This window comes from Lethenteron reissneri, chromosome 19 (genome assembly GCF_015708825.2).
Source record: "Lethenteron reissneri isolate LAM-NWPU_2019-01 chromosome 19, ASM1570882v1, whole genome shotgun sequence".
Lineage (NCBI taxonomy): Eukaryota > Metazoa > Chordata > Hyperoartia > Petromyzontiformes > Petromyzontidae > Lethenteron > Lethenteron reissneri.
Window position 1 is genome coordinate 4,800,954 of NC_083797.1, and position 14,594 is coordinate 4,815,547.

Genomic DNA, 14,594 nt, shown 5'->3' on the forward strand with positions numbered 1-14,594 from the left:
GCATCATCAGGGTCGGGATCGAACCCACGACCTCCTGTATACCAGGCGAGGTAGTTAACATCTCCTAGCCACCGTGATGATGATGAGAGAGAGACACGCAAACTCCAAATACACAGCAGGCATCATCAGGGTCGGGATCGAAACCCACGACCTCCTGTACACGAGGCGAGGTAGTTAACATCTCCTAGCAACCACTGTGCTATCTCCCTACAGCGAATGGTCCTCATGTGCGTTCTCCCTCAATAGACTGTCACTCTCCTTGACCATCGGCCATCGATAATCACCACCACCACCATCCCTTCCAGCCACGGCGTAGCTTTTGCCCAAGCCCGCGGTGCTTTAGCTCAACAGTCAGAATTACCCCTTAGACCTGGATATGTGTTGATCGATGCACAGACACGCACACCTGATTTCCGCTTTTGCGTGTAGCGTGAATCGTCGACGGATAACTGCCTCGCTGTGCACGCACCGAATCGCGGGCACGCACAGCGCGAATCGACGACGGGGTTTTATTTTAACTCGTGCAAATTTGCTGCAAATTGTGCATTCGATGGATGCGACGTAGACACAAATGGAGCGAACAAGACTGTGCCAACGGCCTAGAGAGAGAGGTAAAAGAATACAAACAATACAAAGGAGACGGTAAGGAGGAGGCAATTATTTAAATACTTTTTGGATCTTTTGATAAAGTCACGTAGGTAGAAAAATAAAATAATAAATAATATATCGCGACGTTTCGATCGCAATGCAGGCGGTCATCCTCGGGCGGAACAAAATCATCCAGCAGTGGAACTGCTGAACCAGGAAGAACACATGAGCTATAAATGCCCTGATAGTGAAACCAGGCCCTACGGTAAGATGTATAGCGTTAGATTATGAAAAAAAAAGAATACGTTTGACCCTTTCTGGAAATAAAACTGGTGTTAAGATGTTCAAACACCAAATAGATAATTTTTTAAGGAATCAAGAACTGCATTAACACCACACAGTCCTTGTGGGGAACGCCTTTTGACGTTCTCTGGTCTGACACTGGTGAGGCAAGGCCCGAAAAAAGTCTCCGGTGTAGCCAAATCAGTTTCAAAGACAATTCCCATATATTATCAGAGCATGTTTGTGTTTGCATGTTCACCACAAAGCACGTGTGGTTAAAGCAGTACTTGACCCCTTGCAAAGGGTTTATATTTTGTGTTTGAGCATCCTAACGCTTCCTGTTTTATTGCCAAAAACGGTGAGACATTTTTGTTCACAATTTTTATCAAATCTTCGGGAGATGGATGATTCGCTCCTCCGTACTGTCCACCTTCGGAGTAAAACATAAGCAGGTATAGTTTTGTTCACCTGGATGAACTGTCCGTGAGGCTTTGAACAATAATGTAAATACACAGAGTCGGATTTCTCCACTTGAAAATAAACCCACAACATTTGGTAGTCGCCATGAATCTATAATCGTTTTTTTTGTCAACACCGATTCATACTGTCGCACCGCAGCATTTTGTTTTAAAACAAGCAAATTCTAGATTTGAAGCTTTCGTGACTGCAAGGATTCATATTCTTAGGTTTTTTTCGGTAAAGTCACGTCGTGATTTTTATTTTATTTTTATTTTACTTTTATTATTTTTATTTTTTTACCTACGTGACTTTACCGAAAAAAACTTAAAACAAGCAAGTTCTACACCCCCCCTCTCTCTCTCTCCCCTGCAGCCGATCTCTCCAGCGCTGTGGATCACTTGACTCCAGTGACCCGGATGCTGCTGCGGGGTCCACTTTCTGCCCCCCCCCCCCCCACTTCTCTCTCCCCCCCCCTACTGCCGAGGCCTACACTACTATACACTACACTATACACTACACTATACACTACACTACTACACTACACACTACACTACACTATACACTACTATATACAACACTATACACAACACTATACACAACACTATACACTACTATACACAACACTATACACTACACTATACACTACACTATACACTACACTATACACTACTATACACAACACTATACCCTACACTATACACTACACTATACACTACACTATGCACTACTATACACAACACTATACACTACACTATACACTACTAAACACAACACTATACATTACACTATACACTGCACTATACACAACACTATACACTACTATACACAACACTATACACAACACTATACACTACACTATACACTACACTACTATATAACCTCGTGCCACGGCAGATCTCTCGCCTACGTCAGCAGTTGTTTCTTGCTGCGGTTGTCCCACCTGATGAAGATTGCTTGTGTTGCGATCGAAACGTCGTGATTGATGATTTTTCTACCTACGTGACTTTACCGAAAGAACCAAATAGTATAAAGTTCTAAATCTTTTTTAGCAACAACAACCACAACAACGGCTGTTCATCATTAGTTTATCTTGAGTTATATCGTCGTATAATGTAATTATTTTTTTAGCTAATAACCCTCCAGCACCCACCGGACAGAATAAATCAAATCATTGGCACACCGCGCCTACAGATGTGATTGAGAAGCATAAAAACGATGTTTTATTTTGCTTTGCTTATCAACATTACTCCGGTTTTGCTGAAAAGAAAAAACAATCAATAGGCGTATTTGCTTTTGACGTGGTAACGAGGTGCGCCGCTGCGGCGAGATGTTAACTACCTCGCCTGGTATGCAGAAGGGCCTGGGTCCGATCTCGACCATGACGCCTGCTCTATATTTGGAGTTTGCGTGTCTCTCTCTCTCATTATCATCATGGTGGCTAGGAGATGTTCACTACCTCGCCTGGTATGCAGAAGGGCCTGGGTCCGATCTCGACCATGACGCCTGCTGTATATTTGGAGTTTGCGTGTCTCTCTCGCTCTCTCATTATCATCATGGTGGCTAGGAGATGTTCACTACCTCGCCTGGTATGCAGGAGGGCGTGGGTCCGATCTCGACCATGACGCCTGCTTTATATTTGGAGTTTGCGTGTCTCTCTCCCCGTGGATTTTTCTTCGGGTCCTACGGGTTTTCCCCTCCACGTTTAGAAACATATATTTCGAGTATTTGGCTGCTATACATTTCCACGTGATAAGCCACTTCGTTGAGCTATCATTGTTGGCCAGGTCGCTTGTGAAAAAGAACTGTATAGCTCAGTGGGCCTTACCGGGTAAAATAAAAACATTGTTTAGTTTACTTGATTTGATTTGCTCTGTCCGATGGGTGTTGGAATGTTTATTAGGTAACAAAAAAAACATGATAATCCACCTACCTACATGATCATGCCCAAAATAAACTAATAACGTATGAATCATATTGAACGTGAGAGTCTGCGAATAAAACAATAACGATCTATTTTTAAAGCGAGCATCATCTATGTATACGGTATATGAGAGAATGCAGTGTAATTCCATGCCGTATTCACATACAATACATCTATTTTATTAACTGCATATGTGGAACCTCTTTGTGTACTGCCGGCCCGTTTTAAAAATAAATAAAGAGTTGTAGTGTCTTATTATTATATAATTCTATCCTATTTCAATCCGAAGATACGTTTGCACAGTTTATGCTTGGTGGAATTAAAAAACTCTCTTTCGCACACACTCACTCACTCTCTCTCACACAAAGACAAAGACCCCCCCCTCCCCCAGTATAGCCTTCAATAGGCTGCTGGGGCAAGTGCCATTTAGCGAGTAGCACACATTGAAGGCCGGCACGGCACACGAGAGGGTGGGCGGCCAACACTACGCCCGGCCGCCTTTGTCTCTCACGCATGCACACACACGTGTACATGCACACACACGTGTACGTGCACACACACGTGCACACACACGTGTACATGCACACACACGTGTACATGCACACACACGTGTACGTGCACACACACGTGCACACACACGTGTACATGCACACATACGTGTACATGCACACACACGTGTACATGCACACACACGTGTACATGCACACACACACGTGTACATGCACACACACGTGTACATGCACACACACGTGCACACACACGTGTACATGCACACACACGTGTACATGCACACACACGTGTACATGCACACACACGTGCACACACACGTGTACATGCACACACACGTATACATGCACACACACGTGTACATGCACACGCACGTGTACATGCACACACACGTGTACAGGCACACACACGTGTACATGCACCCACACGTGTACAGGCACACACACATACCCGTTTGGCGCTCTCTCAATATTAACATTGTTCTAGTTCGTTTGTGTTATTAAAATCTGTCATGCTTTTAAAATCGTTTCCCCCCACCCACCCAACCACCCGAAACTTAACATTTACCTAATATATATATCACACGGTGGAATTTAATCGCAAAGTATTCACAGCATATGGCAAATGTAACGTGCTCCCCTTTCTGCTGCTCATGACAATGCCAATCACGGTTTGCCGTTTCTAAGTGGAAATTGTGCCAGGCTAGGTGCACTTTGAGGCCACGTCAAGTGTGGAAGGCTCCCTGCTGGAAAGATGGTCGCGACACAGACCCAGGTGCCATGGGCCGACCGGCTGAGACGACTGGCAGATGCACCAGCTGCGTTTCCCCATTGTGCCAACTTGCAGCGTCGTTCCTTTGAGGGTGGCACAAAGACAAAGACCCCCACGTGTAGCCTTCTAACAGACGGCAAGCAGCGAGTGCTGTTAGCGAGCACCTATGAAGACCGGCACGGCACAAATCGCACACACACTCACACACAAACACACTCCCGCGCGCGCAATATTCTGGGTTAATTTGAGTTATTGCTAACTGCGTCACGTGGTACACACGTGCACGACGATTAAAGGATCGTGTGCAGTTTAATCTTGCGCTCTGTACGTGTGTCACGCAGGGCAAAACGAAGACAAAGATCCCCCGTATAGCCTTCTAACAGACTGTTGGGGCAAGTGCTGTTGAGCGAGTAGCACCTGTGAGTGGCTAGGTGGCCACCACCACACCCGGCCACCTTTGTCTCCCCCCGGAGCTGATGTTTTCGCACCGCGCAAGAGTACTTCTTTTAAGGCTGAGCCGACCTAGGGGAGGTCGAGGACCGGTTCAAATCTCTTCACGACACAAATTCTCCGCTACATTATTTTCCCACGAGACAAACACGTACAAAGCTAAATACAAAGATCTCCCGTATAGCCTTAACAGGCTTTTGGGGCAAGTGCTGTTACTGAACACTTATGAAGGCCCGCACGGCACACGAGGGGGTGGATGGCCAGCACCACGCCCGACCGCCTTTGTCTCCCCATGTGAATCAGGAACTCGCACACTCTCAATAAAGTCCACGTGGAGGATTCCCCGCGCTCTCGCGTGCAGCACGAACGACTCCGCAGAAGTTTTCGCGAAGATTGCCACCCGTGAATGTCGCTGCCACCAGATGCGACTCAAACGACGCAGACGCAGCCGCCGATGATTGAATGCGAAGGCGGCGTGTGGTGGTGGCGGTGGTGGTAGTGGTGGTGGTGATGACGGTGGTGGTGATGGGCCAATGTTGGACGCCCACCAGATCAGATATACTCCCTGGGAAGCTGCACGGGCCGTGTTTTGCCTGGCTGGTTGGAGACAGCCCTAATGATGAAGCCACTGCCAGTGCATTCCAGTTACTCGCTGGGTCTCCCTGGGAGTCGATGAGACTTTTACGCGAGTCTATGAGTTCCCGGCGCCAATGATAAAGCCGCCGCCAACGCATTCCCGTTTGTCAGTGAATCCGTGTACACACGCGATCATCTTGGATTGGAAAGCCCTGGGTGGAAGTTGGTGTCCTCCACAATTTGGAGCCATGCACAAACCCACCACCTAGTTGCTACTCATAACGCGCGTACTCCCAGAATCACGAACTCACTCGATCACCCACCCACCAACCCACTCGGTCACCCACTGTCACCCACCAGCTAAATAACCCACCAACCCACTCACTCACTCACCTGCTCACTCGCTCACCCAGCAGCTAAGTAACCAACCAACCCACTCACTCACTTACGAGCCACTCACCCATTCACTCGATCATCCATCGGCTAATTCACTCGCCAACCCACTCACCCCATTGTCACAACAACAGCTGCAGCCTTTAGACATACCCGCATTTCAGTTCTATTGTGTTATATAATTACTATATAGATACCAAAACTTTACAAGACTATAATTTCACAACGATAATAACGACTATAATTTCACAATGATAATTAAAAAAAATAATAAGGACTATATTTTCACAATGTCCTGTTCCATTGTTTATTTCGTCTTCAATTAGTCACGAGCAACTCCCCGAGTCTCGGCGTCGTTCCCTTTTTGACATCCACGCTCATCCCACCACTCCCCACGGATTACCCCCCCCCCCTCCCCCGCCCCGTCCTCGGGTGCTCCTTGTACCCCTCCTCCCCCCATCTCCTTCCCATCTCCCCTACTCGTCCACACTCAAACAGCTCTCAGAGCCTCCAGGAGCCGAGTCTCGCGAATGCATGGAGACGTCTAACATCTAAACGAGTCTTTTTGTTCCAATCTAGATGGCAAAATGCACGGCTCCGGTGGCTTCCTAGCATCGATGAGAAGAACGTTCCAGACGGCGTCCGAAAGCGTGCGACGGGGTGACCGTCTTAGTTCGACGGCCAGCCGAACGCCGCTGCTCCTCGCTAGGATGCCCACCGAAGTAAATTCGCGTGGGTGGTTCACGCTCCTTTTGGCGAGAGAGGGGGGTGGTGGTGATGGTGGTGGTGAACTAAGCCTCGGACAATTTGCCGTGCAACGAGCGTGCATCTGCGGCTTGCGCGTGAACAGCGGAGAGACATCGCCACTCTTGCTGCTGCTGCTGACCCAGCGGAGGCCGCTATCTTCCACGTGGCCCATAGCACACCGCCAGGGTCAGTGCTGTTCGCGCGAGCACAGACGAATGGCAGGTGACGGCACGCACTGGGGAGTGGGGGGGTGTGGGCTAACACCACAGTGGCGGTGTTTAGGGGCCGTCCATAAATGACGTCACGCACCTAGGGGGGGAGGGGGGTCAGACATTTGTGACGATGTGTCACGAGAGGGGGGGGGGTTGAGAAATGTGACGTCACATTAAAATGCGCAACTTTAAATACATATAGACAACACGTTCTACTTAATTATTTTATTATGTTTTATTTGTATTACTTCCCTTCTACGTGACTTTACCGAAAGAACCAAGAAGATGAATCCCTGCAGTCACGAAAGCTTTAAATCGAAAATTAAATATACTTTTTAATAAATGTTTTGTCCTACAACATCAGAGTGCAGCGCCACATTAAATACGCACTACAATGACAATAGTTTAAAGTGATTTGAAGCATGTTTAATTTGGGGGGGGGGAGGCAGAGCTTTGTGACGTCATATTTGAGGGGGGTCTGACTTTTTGTGACGCCGTGTGACGAAGGGGGGGGGCGTCAAAAATCGTCCAAAATCGCGTGACGTCATTTACGGACGGCCCCTTACACACCGGGCCAGGTAATCGTTTTAGGCTGAGTCGACCTAGGGGAGCCCCAGGACCGAGTCAGATGATCGTCGCCGGTGGTGGCGCCGTCCAACGGGAATCGAACGCGTGTCGACGGGTTCGTAGCGCGCTAACCACGACGCCACCGCTCCCCACCATGGGAAGAAACACACACACGCACACAAGCAGTGTACAACATCCTACAACCTCGGCGCCAATCTCGTTGTTCCATATCATCGGCCAGGATTATTACAACTGCATTCGAATAGGCAATAGGGCTGTGCAAGAGCCGAATTGATTGATTCTCTCGTCTGCAATGGGGCTAGTAGCGAGGAACCGTTCCTTGCTGAGAAAAATTCGAACTGCATTTTGGCGCTGTCCGATGCGTTCGTGGCATTGTGCACCGCGTGCTGTTTGGCACGACAATAACACTTAATGCACTATTGTAATGACATCAATAGTCGTTTTAAAAGAGCGCTATGGGGCCGTCCATAAATGACGTCACGTGATTTTGGACGATTTTTGACCCCCCCCCCCCTCGTCACAAAAATTCAAACCCCCCCTCAAATATGACGTCACAAAGCTCTGCCCCCCCAAAATAAACATAAAACATGCTTCAAATCGCTTTAAACGATTGCCATTGTAGTGCGTATTTAATGTGGCGCTGCACTCTGATGTTGTAGTATAAAACATTGATTAAAAAGTCTATTTCATTAAGTAGAACGTGTTGTCTATATTTATTTAAAGTCGCGCATTTTGATGTGACGTCACATTTCTCAACCCCCCCCCCCCCCTCGTCACACATCGTCATAAATGTCTGACCCCCCCCCCCCCCGCTAGGTGCGTGACGTCATTTATGGACGGCCCCCTATTCGCCACAAAACTAATTTCCCAAGGTGCCATGCAATCAAGAACTGAATGCAATCACTAACACAAAACAGTTACCGCTGTCACAACGCAGGCAAGAAAACAATTATAACTTGGCAAAGGCCAGTAAATGAAAATAATTTTTAACGATGAGATTTAAAAATAAAATACGAAAACGCCATCCAAGTCTCTGATAGCCTGGGGAGGAGGGAGAATTCCCCAGCCTTGGAGCAGAGTAACAGATTTCTACGTCAGCCCTGCAGCGAAGACAAAGGCCTCGTGGTAGAGACCGGCAAGATGTCCGACGTTTCACTGCACGTGCCAAGAGCGGGCAACCACCAACTTTCTCCCTCGATGACAAAGCGTCTGCACGACTTTTTCGACAACGCTCTGGTGGTGAGGTTGTTGTAGTTTTAGATTTGAAGCTTTCGTGACTGCAAAGATTCATACTCTTAGGTTTTTCGGTAAAGTCACGTAGGTAAAAAATAATAGAAATAAAATATTAATAAGCAATTAATTGTTTTATTTTCATTTCTTATTATTTTATTTCTATTATTATTTTACCTACGTGACTTTACCGAAAAAACCTAAGAATTGTTGTTGTTTTAGAAATCTATGCAGGTTACTTTCCTCTGATATTGCACGCGTCATTCTGCACGCACTGATTTGTCTGTTTCGTTTGTTGTCCTTCCCCCGCAACTTCTTCCACGGTTGGCTACGTGCGGTGCGAAAGAAGTTCAACGTACAGGTGCATACAATGAGTGCGAGTATTCATTGTTTATTTAGAACAAGCCTTGCGAATAAAGAAACCGGTTCGTTCGCTTCAATGTGCAAGAAAGACAAAGAGAAATCTATCCCGTAGAGCTTTAAACTGTCTGGGTGAGTGCTGTTGGAGAGCACTTATGAAAACCTGCACGGCACATGAGGAAGGTGGGTTACCAGCACCGCGCCCGGCCGCCTTTGTCTCCCCAGTGGCGATGTTTACACATCAAACTTCCGATTAGCACTTTTGGCTACGTACGGCGCGAAAGAAGTTGCAACATACATCACACCAGGCATTTATTTGAGGCTGAGTCGACGTAGGGGAGGCCCAGGAACTGATTCAGATGTTCATCGGCGGTGTTGGCCGTGAGCGGGATTCAAGCTCGTGTCGCCCACGTTGTTTGGGCTGTTAGCGAGCATCTTTGAAGGCCGGTACGGCACACGAGGTGGTCTGTGGCCAGCACCAAGCCCGGCCGCCTTTGTCTCCCGAAGCAAGACAACGTGTGCATGTTGAACTTCTTTCACACAGCACGCAGCCAAACGTGCTCATCGGATGTGCGAAGGACGCCAAGCTAAACCCAAAACGCGGTTCTAAAGCGATGAGTTTTCAATCCGGATGATTCAAAAGTGCATGGCTCCAGTAGCTTCCTGATATCGGAAGAAAGAACGTTCCAGACGGCCCGCGATGCAATAAACCATCGTTGTTCGATGGCCAGCCAAACGCCTCGGGCGAGGATGACCGCAGTTTCCGCGTGATGGCTCACGTTCCTTGCGTGCGTGCAACGAGTTGACTACATCGTCGACGCAACTGCGTGTTCGTCCGGCAAACGGAGCCCAACGCGGTTCGACGAGCACGGGACGCACGCGGTCGCATCCTTGCGTAGTAACCCCGCCACGGCACGGCCGCGATTGTAAGAGGGGTCGGGGGGTGTGCGCGCGTGTCCGTCTGTCAACGCGCGTGCGTGATGTGAAGGCGAGCGGGGAGAATTAGTGGCGTGCGTGTGGTCTCCGTGTTTACGCGTGGGGTGGGGTGGGGGGGCAGCACGCGAGTGCTACGGGATTAACACCGCTGGTGCTGCTGCTGCTCAAGCTGACCACTGATGGCTCGTCTTTATTATTAGTATGATGATGATGCCGCTGCTGCTTCTCCTCCGTCTCCCAAGCATTGTCATCGTACGGCGCTGCGACCGCTGCGATTTGGCGGAGCGAGTTCGGCAGGTGGGGCCTGTGAGAGGAGTTTGGTTTTGCCGAAGATGCATTTGAACTTTGAAGGGAGCTCAATCCGGGAAAGCAACAACAAAAACCCAAAAACCACAAAGCGCGCGGAGGGTTGTCAAGTCGCGGAGACCTCACGAGTCACGAGAAATCGAGGAGCGTGACTCTGCGAGAAGCCATCTGGGTCCTGCTGGGGGTGTTGCTACAGGTGGGAGCAGTGGAGCTGATCGGCAACACGCGGGTCTGGGAGCCGCGTGCGTGGCGTTCTTTGTTGAAGGACCGCCGTCTCGTATGCAACCACAGTGCATTGCGGCTCTTGAAAGATTAAGTTGGTATTCTTGGTTCTTTTGGTAAAGTCAGGTAAATATAAAACAAAACATATCTATTTTAAGAAATATATATAATAAATTGAAAATAATGAAAGCAAAAAACCACAATAAAAAATAAAAATAGTAAAATAAAATTCAAATACAAACTTATAATTGACGATGGAATTCACACCTGATGATGATTGCTTGTGTTGCAGTCGAAACGTCGTGATAATTTTTATTGTTTTATATTTGTATTATTTTATAATTTCCCTTCTATGTGGCTTTACCGAAAAAACCAAGAAAATAAATCCCCGCAGTCACGAAAGCTTTAAATCAGAATAATACATTCGTTACATAAGTGCGATGTTATCAAGATTGAGCAAGGTAGCAAAAAACCAGCAACAAAACCGTCCCGGACCACGCCAAGCTAACACCGCACAGGAGTCGTCTCTCGATTAAAATGGCACGTGACCTCTGGACTATCGACACGCAGGTAATGATCCAAAGTTATCAATCACATCAGCGACAGTGACCTAATCTTCTGATTCAGGATATTTTACTGGTAGGAACCCACTGGTTCCACCAGCCCACAGCAGATCATTGTGTCCGTCCGTCGTGCAGGGAGGGGCTGGGTGGGGAGGGTTGGGAGGGGTTGGGTGGGTAGGGGAGGGTGGAAAGGGTGGAGCTGGGTGGGGGGTGGGAGGGGTGGGGTTGGGTGGGGAGGGGCTGGTCACCCCGTAGTGCCCTTATAAAACTCAACGTTTAACCTACTCACGCCGGCTTGTGCCCGCCCTCACAGTCGGGCATATTTGCGGAATACACCACGCCGCCGTTGACCCTGGCCATTGACCGAACAACCCAACGTTCCTACCAGCTCCCTCCGCAGGAATGTGTTTCGTTTGACGCAGCACGGACCAACATTTCCCAGGGTGCAGAACGAGCTCGCGGGTTGAGACCCCGCAGGTGACGAAATGTGAACTCCCTCGCCTGGTATACAAGAGATCCTGACCCTGACGCCGGTATATTTTGAGTTGGCACGTTCTCCCCGTGGTTGCGTGGATTCTCCTCCGTGTCCCCTGGTGTTCCCTCCACGTTTCGAATAAAAGTTGCGTTGAGAGCATTTGGCTGCGATGCATATCCACATCGTAAGCAACTTCGTTGAGCTATCATCTGTGGCCAGGTCGCTTCTGAAAAAAGAGCTTTATAGCTCAATGGGCATTTACCTTGTAAAATAAAACATGAAAAAATATATCGTTTTGTTTAGACTCTGGGTCATCTGTTGCTGCTGTTGGCGTAGCCACGTGTGGGCTTGCTCTGTGCTGCATTCAAAGTTTGGGTCTGTCACTGCAGAACAAAAATCTTCCGCTCCTCCCACCATGAGTTGTCTTCTCCCCTGTCCACGCTGCGCCACAGACATTCCACGTCCCATTGCTTAATTATTTCAAATGCAATCATTTCTTTCGCTTTTGTTTCATAACATGTATTTATTAATTCATTCACTGCCAGCGAGACTTGGAGACGTCATCGGTGTCGAACATCAGACGACAGACCGTGTGGGGTGATCCAAATCGGGTCTTGCGCGTTTTTTTTTTGGTTTGTCCTGAACACTGCCAACTACGAACCTTTTCGCTCAGCCAAGCCCTGCCTAGACCGTTTTAGATCAGCTCGGCACGGCAACCCTGAACTTTGACTCAGAATCGTGACGATTTTTTCGAATCGCCGGGGTTGAGCAGGTCGTGTTTGTTGTTATGATTTGCTCCACATATGCTTAGATGTGGTGGTGGTGGTGTTAGTCTTGTGAATATTTTCTCATTGATGGTTTGCTCCCCCCAAAAGGAATTATTCGTCAATTGCCTTCCCCAGGGATTAATTTGTCACTCACGATTTTCTTGAATGCCGTTATAGGCTGACTTGGAGTGGGAATTATCGGCATAAGGCACTATAATAACATAATTGTATCATACCCGAAATTCTGATAACCATATGAACACGTTTACATCAATTATGAGGACAAACTAAGGCAGCATGGACGTGATGTGCCAACATAAATCCCAGAACAGCATTGCGGGTTGCTCTGGCTGAAATTAAGCGCTGGTCTTTCCACAGTCCATGTGTCGATATTCATCAATATAAATACTAACTATATTTACTGCATTTGGCAATATACTCCAGTGGCAGTGATGTACAAGGTAGTTTTTTTTTTAAATAAAAAAACCTAAACATATTCGTCAATAAGGAATGTGGAATAACACATTCCTGCGGAGGGAGCTGGTAGGAACGTTGGGTTGCTCGGTCAATGGCCAGGGTCAACGGCGACGTGGTGTATTCCGCAAATATGCTCGACTGTGAGGGCGGGCACAAGCCGGCGTGAGTAGGTTAAACGTTTATTTTAATAAGCGCACCACGGGGTGACCAGCTCCTCCCCACCCAGCCCCACCCCTCCCACCACCCACCCAGCCCCACCCTCCCCACCAAGCCCATCCCCACCATGTAAGGCTCACTGAGCTATATAGCTCTTTTTCAGAAACGACCTGGCCACAAATGATATAGCTCAACCAAGTGTCTTATCATGTTGAAATGTACACAGGCCAAATAGTCTGAACGCATGTTGATTCTAAATGTGGAGGGGAAAACCGGTGGTCCCGGAGAAATATCCACGTGACCAAACTCCAAAAATACAACTGGCATTAGGATCGGGATCGAACCCACGACCTCCTGCATACCAGGCGAGGTAGTTAACAACTCGCCACCGAGGCGAAGGGCCGTCGTTAGGTTAATTTTGGAGAAAATAAAATCGCAAAAAGCCGACAAACAAACCACCTCCTCCTGTGTTAGAGAGCGCCTATTAAGGCCGGCACAATGCCCGAGAGGGTGTGGACAGAATCACGCCCGGCCGCCTTTGTCTCCTCAGTGGCAATATTTACACACTGTGCCAAGTATTCAATTAAAGCTGGGGCGACCTGTATGTCGGTATTTTGAACTTCTTTCGCTCTGTACCTCCGTGCCAATCGGAGATGCGGGGGAAGGACAACAAATCAAACACAAAAAAGCCGTTCTAAAAATATGAGTTTTCAATCTAGGTTTAAAAGTGCATAGCTCCAATGGCTTCCTAAATATCTAGGGGAGACCCAGGCCAGGTTCGGATATTAGCTGTAATTGACGTTAGCCGTGGCTGGGATTCAAACCCAGATGGTGAGCTTCATTGCGCAGCGAGCTAAAATGTACACTATTTAGCGATGCACTCTGACCCGAAATGAACTAATTTTGAATCATATTCTTGGTTCTTTCGGTAAAGTGACGTAGAAGGGAAATAATGAAATAATAAAAATATTCAACTATAAAACATAAGCAATCATCATCGGGTGTGAAAAAATTTCACACCCGATGATGATTGCTTGTGTTGCAGTCGAAACGTCGTGAGAATTTTATTGTTTTATATTTTTTTTATTTTATTATTTCTCTTCTACGTGAATTTACCGAAAGAACCAAGAATATTAATCGCTGCAGTCACGAAAGCTTTAAATCAAAATTTTATTATGAATCATCATATCGGGCGTGAAAGCTTATGGATAAAACAAAAGTCTCCGCAAAATCACACACAGGTACACCCTCAACTCGGAGAGAGGAGGCAGCAATTCGCAATCGAACGCGTGTGCTATTTGGGTCTCATTTATCAATATTCTTGCCGTGTACTTGAGTTTTACATGTGCCCAGCCAGCGCAATTGACGTCAACATTCTAGACATTCTGGGCTCGTTCATATTTAAACCACATTGTTTTCATTTAAATTTGAGCCACGAGTCCTCTTCCTAACACATGTACCATGCCTTTAATATCTCCGGGTTGATTTCGGCTGGTACTCGACGGAGTAATTCTGTCTGCGGGAAGGCACGCATTTTCGCGGAGTGTGGATTCCTAGGACTGTGCGCTTGGGTTCGGCGGAATATGCCAAAGGCCCCGCGCCAAGCTA